The 9200-nt window shown below is 40.6% G+C and overlaps 1 long non-coding RNA gene across 1 annotated transcript in view; it reads left to right on the forward strand.

Annotated features, from left to right (window-relative positions):
* The first annotated feature begins 1353 nt into the window (after nt 1-1353).
* The window catches only part of LOC102384156, a 15715-nt gene continuing 7868 nt past the window's right edge, over nt 1354-9200 (forward strand). The window contains exons 1-2 of the long non-coding RNA XR_325362.1: nt 1354-1425; nt 6653-6725. This is a non-coding gene — a long non-coding RNA (uncharacterized LOC102384156). The remainder of the gene's footprint in view (nt 1426-6652; nt 6726-9200) is intronic.

The raw sequence follows: 9200 nt of genomic DNA on the forward strand, positions 1-9200 counted from the left end.
GTTTGGACAGATATTCTCCAGGGAGATGGGTGACACAGCAAACTCATGGCAGCACATCAGATCAAGCATTGTAAAGTCAAAACTGATGTCAGAAAGTTGAAAAAAAGGTGTCAATTTATAAATGTAAGCACGAAATGTTGTAACTCGAAATGTTGTGCGTCGAAGACTGCCTGTATATATCTCTGCGGGATGGAAGTAAGAATATCCACAGCATTTTTAATCCAGGGAACAGTGTCATTCTAGACATCCCCTGTCAATTCCCAGGTTCTTCTTTTTATAAAATTGCCTCAAAGTAAATTTAGCTTGCAATTGAAACTGTTTTGAGGCATGCAAGGGTCTACATATAAGTTATGATTTGTATATTTTACAACTGGATATTTTACCAATTCATTTTCCAAGTACAGCATGAGGTCTAACAAAATTAATGCTTTTGACATTATACTGTGCTGATCTTTTACCTTAGAGGTAAGATAGCACTGACTACAGATGTGTCCATCTGTTTTATCCTATTTAGTAAATTAAGACAAAAAATCAGAAGAAAAAAATATAAATTATAAGTATTTTAATGTTTTGTTTATAATCTTTGTTTAGTTTTACATTACCAAAAATAACAATAGCAATACTAAACCCATTGGAAAATTACAGAAAAAAAATACTGTCCGTTAATTTTAACTTGGTGCCAACTTTTTTTTTGTCTGAAGTCAAAGTGTCATTTGAATATATTAAAATTAATGTTTTGAATAACATAGCATGATTTAAGTTACAGTGAGGTGGTCATTCAAGAAGAATATATATTTATCCAACTTTCTTTGGAGAAGCAATAGTAACCATAGCCTTTCACAGGTTGTGGCACAGAGCTTTAACAACAGGGCTTAGTCAGGTAAACTGACACTTCTAGGTTAGAAGTAGCCAATGTTTGGCAAAGACCTATAGTGCATCTACCAGCCTGGGGGTGTGTGGTGGATGGACGTGCTGTGCTGGAACACACTTGGGGCATCCACCTGTGAGCTGAGTACCCTTTCCTAGGAGCCACAGCACCAGGATAAGCCCTCAGCTGAGTGGGAGGAGTGTGGTGCCAGCCCAGCTGCTGCCTGCATCTGGATGAGGAAGGGAACAGCGTGGTCCCTGCAACTCCCAAAGACAGCCTTGTTTCAGCCACCTGTGGAGGGTTTGGGATTGAGAGTATGGTCGGGAGTAGAAAGGTAAGAAAGGTTTATTGACTTAATAAAAACACAACTACGCGTATTAACAAAATAAACAATGACAGATGAAAGCAATTCACATTGGCAACTTATTGGCAGTTTTCTCTGATGCCTGATACACAGCAAGCTTTTTTTTTTTACAAAGTTCAGAGAAGTTAGGCGTCCCCAAACAGCGTTGTCTGAAGGGTACCGGGAATCTTGGAATGCAGTTCTTGGGCTTTGGGTAACAGCTAACTAATTTTTTTTATAGAGATGTATTTTTCTTTTGAATGGTTTTTAGATATTTTAGTTAATTTAAAGCTTTTGAATGGTTTTGATAATATATAATTACTTAGATTTTTTTTTTTTACTTTAATTGTTTTTAGACTGATTAATAGCAGTACAAGCCTTGTATTTTTTTGATAAGGTAATTTTAATTACACCACAGGGCTTTATTACTTTAAGTCTGTGTTAAATTTACTAGGCCTTACTTTATACAAGGCCTTACTACATTTTAAACTTTAATTAGGCTTTTAGCAACAACATATAGCTTGCTATTTAAACAAATACAGGAAAAAACTTGGTATAATTTTTATAGAGCCTTCAGCAAGCACTTTTATTACACAGGCACACTTTTTAGCTGTTACACTTTTCCCCTTCCTTGCTGAAGTACTAGGATGGCTATAATTGAGATGTTAAAGCCACATGTGTTACATTGGGAAATTGGGAGGGATTTATAAATGTAACTTGAATAGCATGAACAGATTTATGGCAACAACCATTAAAACACCATTCAGTTGTTGCTACTAGGGCAATGTAAAATATTATGATGTTTAAGATGGTTAGTTACATAGTTGAGGTGGCACTTGGTGACACACAAATAGTATAGATTACATTATACCATTTACAAGGTTCGGGCACGTTGACAGCTAGATTGATGATTTGCTTACTTTTTTGAGTAAGGAGAGTTAACTGAGTGTTTTGTCAAGCTTTTGCTTTAAGGCTTTGCAGCTTATTTTTTATTTTATTTTAGTTTTTTAACTGTGGCATGTTTATATTTGATACCTATGAAGTAGGTATTGTAAAGTGGAGAGGTATAGTTTTAAAGGAAATTTTTGGTCATTTTAGGGTAATAGTACGGTTACTCAATTGCAGTAGAGAAACGGCTCCACTTTTGGCTTTTAAGCAACGTGAATTGTATAAAGTTTAGGTGGTATTATTTTTATGCAGCAAATGACTTGTTTTTTTTTAACAAACACGTTGTTCTGTTGTTACATATGACACATTAGGTAACTTGTATACACAGGTTATGTTAGGTGGATTGAGAGGCCAGCTTTTTTATATAGTCTTTAATTTAATTAATGTGTTACTAATTTGAACTAAGGGGGACTGTGTTACATACTGAGGGCCATTGGGGTAACTATTTTTTTATATGGGGTGATGCAGATTTTAGTTTTAAAGGCATTCTCCTCCTAGCTTTGTGTTTAGCAAATAAGTAGTGGTTTAGTTTGGTTTGTTTGTTTTTTTAACCCCCTGTACTAGGAATTGATATTTTTCTTTATTACAGCTTTTTCAAGTGGTAATTTAGGGACTTTGATAGGGGTATTTTTTTTTAAATGTTGCAGGCATTTCATGATGCTTTAAGCCAGGGGGCCATTTTTGTTTATTTTTAATGTTGTTTATTACCTGGGAAAAATGCATATTTAATGATAACTGGACTTGTGCAGATGCAGTACTTTAAGTTTGATTTTTGTTTGCTTTAAAAGCAGTGTTTATTATGACACGGGTAAGACGGACTGTTTTTAATTTTACATTAGTTAACAATTTGTCAGTGTGCTTTAACTTTTTTTTTTTTTTAGTATGTTTTTCTTAGTGAGTAGCCCTACTGCCTGTCAGAGATTGGTTACTTTTTTAGTGTTTTTTGGGGATTTATTTAAGTTTTATACATTTATAGCCGAGTTAAGTCTGTTTTAAAGATAACCTGGAGTATTCCTTTGTCTGTGGGACTTAAGTGCACTTATGGAATGGAAAATGACTGGCTATTTCTATTTAAAAAACTTTTTAGCTACCTGGGCTCCTGCTGTAAAGTTTTCCTGCCAAACAGTTTGGAAAAGTAGCTCGGACATACCATTGTTTTGGTTTGAATGATACTCGAGTAGTGAACAACAAAACATTTAGGAAGGTTGGGATTTTAACTTGTGACCTCCACCAGGGTGAGAAGTTATACATGGGCAGTGTTGGGGCCTCCCGTGGGGGAACGGCTAGAGATAGTAGTGAACATTTCGCTTTTTTATAGATTACATGTATTCTTTTTTGGGGGGGGGCAGGGGGGGGCGGAGCTTGAAACCATGCTTTACCTCCCAAAGAGCGAAAGAGCTTTTACTGTTGCTCATGGGGATGATGTTGTATTGGGTTAATGAAACAGCATTATCCTGGTAGAATTATAGCACTAATTTGCTTTAGGAACCTCACTGGTATGAAAGGATGAGGATAAGTAGTGGAGACTTGCGGATACAGCTTTTTTTTTGGTTGTATTAAAGTGGGTACTATTTTACCACACCTCTGTGTAGGTATGATTTACAAATTATGTAATAACTTTGTTTTAACTTCTAATGTGCCTTCTTGCCTGGTGGGCTTTACACCATCACTGGAGAGTGTTGTCAGTTATAGGGATGGGAGGGGGCAGATTTTCCTATAAACGCAGTGGTCTGAGAGGCTGAACAGATGCAGTATGTACTATTGGGGACACAAACTCAGGGACGTTGAGCTCAATGGGGGTCTCCTTAGGAAATATGTAACAACAAACTTCTAAATGAGCAGAGTTACAACAATCCCCTCCCCTCCTATAGTTAGCCATTTTAGCCTTCAGGTAGGGAATGAACCCAAGATAATAACTGGTGCCACAGGTGCACTGACAGTTACCACCTTGCCAGTTAAGTATTTTGTCTTTTTTACTTAGAGACTAGGACTTTACTTGCTCTGGGGTGGCCGGTTTCTTCTAGTATGGATACTGCAGCTGGATTACATGAAGATTATTTGAACGCATTTCCGGGGGATGCTTTTCAGGGTTAGGTAACTCTTTGAGGTTTTTAGGAGCAAGTTCATTAATATCTAGGTAATAAGAAGGATAGTAGACATGCTTTATTTAGGAAAGACAATAAGGCATTAATAAAAAGAGTACATTTATAAGAGTCTACCACTTAATGATGCCAGTCAATTTAGACCAGTGACAGAGCAGGACTCGTTTTTAGTGGCAGGCTCAATCAGAAATGGTTATAGCTGTACTTGTGGACAGATTTAATCTGTAGGAACAAGACAATAAGGAGCATGGCTCCCGTTAGATAAATTTGACTTAAATACTTATGATGTATTATGTATACCTTTTGCTAATAGTGTTTCCTTTTATTTATTTCCTTGAGGATTCTTCACTACTACTTGATCTCTTGCTTGGAGCTTTTCTGGGTTACCACCCCTAAATTGCTCTACTGCCAGCTTGTGGGGGCTACCCAATCCAAAGGCATGTTGCATGGGGCTGCCTCCCAGATGGGTTCAGTTATTGGCTCAATTGATGGCTTGATCTAGGTGTAAGTCCCAGTCTTTCAGAGCCGGGCCAGCGGCTACCCGCAAAATGCATTTCAGGATGCTATTGGTTTATTTTATTAAACTGCGGAAGGAATGGGATGTGATACGTTTATAACATGCTATGTTTCGCGGTTCAGTTATACACAAGATGGTTGCGGAAGTGAGGGCTATTATTGCTCTGTAGGTGGTGGATACACAGCTAGCAGAGTTTTCAGTGCTGCACAAGTGTTCTGGGCTGTAGCTCTCGCTGAGCCGCAGGCAAACGTTATTTTTGTGACAACTTTTACGGTTACAAACACGTAGTGTAGCAACATGTTTTTGATACTAATGGATTTTTTCCATGCAGGCTTATAACTCTGGATGCTTTTTGTCAAGGCTGGTAGTGATGGGATGGCAGCAATTAAGGGGTCAGTATTAGCATTTAAAGCTTGAACGTTAATAGTTAACTGCCACCTTCCAATTGGCTTGTGCACTGGCCACACTAGATTGTTATACAGAGAGTGGGTTTGAATAGTAGTCTTATTTTTTAACTGCTGGCTTGTAATATACTGAATAGTTTGGGTGGCCTCGGGGAGAGTTTAATACTGGGGTCTGTGTATTTTTTTTTTATGGGAGGCAGGGTTAGTGGGATTATGCTACATCGAGTTACAGCTGTTATAGCCATTTCTTCTGGTTTTTGGTGAGGCACTGCACACTTAAACTGCTAATTTTTTTGTTTAAGGGCAAATTGCTGTTCTTTTAGTATATTAAGTTTTAGTAAGCTTGGTTTTCCTTTAAGTAATACTGTGGCTGTTGTTACCTTAGAGCCATTAGGTAATGCAAAGGTTTCTTGGACTAGATGTCCTGGTCGTTTGGTGCCTCTGACTTTAATTACTTAATAAGTGTTTAGTTTTTTTTCCTTCTTCCAATTTGTGGAATTTAACATGTAAATTTGGGTACTAGTGTTTAATAGTATATTAATTGACTTTTTACTTAATTGAATCTGTACAGGTATTTGAATTAAGGGGTCAATATTAACTTTAGATACTAGTCTTTGGCTTGTTACTACCCCCATTGTGGCTTTTTTTGGCAGGGGTTGGGCTGGCTGGATTCTCTAGGCCATGTGATTAGGTGGGGTAAAGGCTGGCAGCCCTGCATGTAACTGGGAAAATGTTGACAGTTTTGCCCTCAGGGCAGAGAATCTCTCTGGTGACACTGTTGGTGGCACAAAAGGCTTTGCTTTTGGTTTTGCCCTTTTGGTACAGTGTTTAGCCCTCAGCCCTTGCAAGACATTGATGGGTAGTCTATTGATTTGCACTTCATTGAAACAGGCAGCTAACAAGTCTTTCCACATTTTTGCTTGCGGAGTCTTAGGTCGGCCTTTTCTGGCTTTTTTCAACAATTCGGGGGGGGTCAGGGTTTTATCTTTTACTGAGGCCACTGCCATGGCCTTGGTACTTTTCATCGGCTTGGTAAGCCTTGGTGTCTGCAAAATGGGTAAAAGCTGCACTAATCGCCGGATCGCATCTTTTACTGGGTGATTCACCACCTCTGGCTCCAAGGCTGACAAAGCTAAGGTGCACTCTGTTGGTGGTTGTCGGCAAAACCTCCTCCACAGCAGTGTTGTCATGACTTCTGCATTTGGCGTGTGAGTCCAAACCATTGCACAAATGATATTACCATAACTGGCTGCAGTGGCTTAGAGCGCAGCAGAAAACAAAGTAACATTTTCATCACCTTTTGCGAACTGATTTAACTGGAGCTCAGGGCACAGACCCATGTTTGCAGCATTGGCTCTATTCACTGAAATCGTAAATGCCCCTTCACTATACATTTGTACTAGCCAGTTTATTACTGGCTCTCTTGGCTTGGACTTTTGCTACTTTTGAATATTTTAAATCTCTGCACAGGTAAATGAATGCAGCTCTGTTCGGGGATTTTCTTGCAGCCTTGAATGAGTTATTACCATCGGAAAAAACTTGGGTGAGTTTCTCCCTGAGGGTGGGGAAGCCCTGGCTAGGTTCCCCGCTCTGGGCAGGAACATACAGGGGTATTTCAGCACCAGGCTTGTTATAAATCTCCTCCTTTCCATTAATCTCCTCCCTTTGATTTTCCCAGAGTTTAACTTTTGGTTTATCTCTACACAGACACTTGTGGGAGGATGGCTCCACAGCCTATGTTAACTGCACTTTCTTCTGGAGGGGAGCAGCCATATGTGGGATTATGATTTTTTTTCTTTTGTGTTAATGTTTCCAAGCAGCTCTGCGTAGCTCACACAGCCTTGCATGCCACGTTGTTGGAATTTCTCACATTTTTTAACTCCTTACTCAGCCGGGTGACCTCTTCCCGGAGCTGGGCATTATCTTTGGACCCTAACCGCAGGCATGTGACCAGCAGCCATGACAGGCACCCCTTCTCAGGCTTACCCCGGGCAGCAGTAGCAAACCTAACCCAATGATTGGGTACAGTTCCCGGGTCACTCCAGGCAGGTCTCAACCTATCCTTATCCCACCCAGGATTCTTCATCCTTATCACCTTTTTAAGCAAAGCCACCAATGGGACCCACACAACTGCCGTCATTCCGACCTTTATCTCCAGACCAGAGCCTCTCAATCCTGTTTGTGATTTCAATTTATGTCCCAGCCACCTGCAGAGGGTTCGGGATTGAGAGTATGGTTGGGGGTAGAAAGGTAAGAAAGATTTATTGACTTAACAAAAACACAACTACACGTAGTAACAAAACAAACAATGACAGACAAAAGCAATTCATGTTGGCAACTTATTGGCAGTCCCCTCTGATGCCTGATACACAGCAAGCTTTTCTTTTCACAAAGTTCAGCGAAGTCAGGCATCCCCGAACAGCGCTGTCTGAAGGGTACCGGGAAGGACCCTGGAATGCAGTCCTTGGGCTTCTTGAGGTCCACGGGCCCACTGATCCAGGCAACAGCTAACTAATTCTTTTCAAAGAGCTGTATCTTCCTTCTGAATGGTTTTTAGATATTTTAGCCAATTTAAAGCTTTTGAATGGTTTTGATAACGTACAACTACTTAGATTCCTTTTACTTTAACTGTTTTTACACTGACTAATAACAGTACAAGCCTTGCATTTCTTTGATAAGGTAATTTTAAATATGCCACAGGGCCTTACTACTTTAAGGCTTTGCTAAATTTACTAGGCCTTACTTTATACAAGGCCTTACTACATTTTAAACTTTAATTAGACTTTTAGCAACAACATATAGCTTAATATTTAAAGAAATACAGAAAAACACTTGGTATAATCTTCATAGAGCCTTCAGCAAGCACCTTTATCACACAGGCACACTTTTTAGCTGTTACATGCCTTGCTGCTGTGCTCACTCCTATTTAAGCCATGCCAGCTCTGCCGTGCCTCTTTGCCCAGCTCCACTCCCCCAGGTAACTGCTAGTTACCTCCCTGCCACAGCAGCTGCACTCTGCTGCAGCCCAGATCTATATCGCCTTTTGGGCAGCCCCTGCAGGTGCTGCTCCCCTGACAGCTGGCATATTCACTGTACAAGCCTTGCATTTAAATTGATCTAATCAAGATTAGTTCACTCTAAACCTGTAGGCCTTGACATAGCTTAGGTTGGGTTAAGGGAACCCCAAGACTCAGGCACAGCCCCACAGACCTGAAGCCCAGTACTCTGATACTGGGCTATAAACCTCCATGGACTGAGTGTCCTGTGCAGACTATTCCTATCTCCAGAACCCACAAGCAGCCAACTGTGGGGAAAACCCCTAAAGCATGAAGCCTGTCCATGGATAGAGGGAGGTGGTCTTATGGTTCCACCCTGTCCACATAAAACACATGGCTCAGGATACTAATTGCTTGATTTAGCAGTCAGCACTGGACACATCATGTGCCCCTCCCTTCCTTTCCTTAGATCAGAGGCACCCAGCCCATAGCCTTGGGCATTTTGTGCCTCATCATCAGTCAGCATCTGGGAACATAAATCTGTCTTGGTCAGGCTGCCCTTATCTCTATCAGGGCCACCCTAAACTGCTGAGAATAGCTGATAACTCCTCTCCCCGACCCCAAACACTGGAATGAAACCAGACTCAACCAGCCTCCCACAACACTGGGGCAGGAGCTGTAGCATTCATCCCTTCAAACTCAGCAAGAGTCATAAGCAACCCGCTTATGTCAGGATTCAATGTCCCATCCTACCCCACAGTGCCATGGGGCTGATAGGACATTTGTGTTGAAGACAAATTGAAATACATCAGAGACCAAAAAGGTTTTTACCCTCTCCCATCCTTCCTCATTCTCTAAAATAGGCATAGTGAGAAGACAGGAGTCCTTCAAAGAAACAATAAGTAAAGCCAGTCTGGTCCAGAAGCCAAGGTCAGTCTAAGGTTGAGCAATTCTGCATCTGACACCCCTACTCCCATGCCCCCATTATGTTCCTAGAAAGTGCATCCCTTCCTCACCACAGC

The sequence above is a fragment of the Alligator sinensis genome, unplaced genomic scaffold (genome assembly GCF_000455745.1).
Source record: "Alligator sinensis unplaced genomic scaffold, ASM45574v1 scaffold1136_1, whole genome shotgun sequence".
NCBI classification, from domain to species: domain Eukaryota; kingdom Metazoa; phylum Chordata; order Crocodylia; family Alligatoridae; genus Alligator; species Alligator sinensis.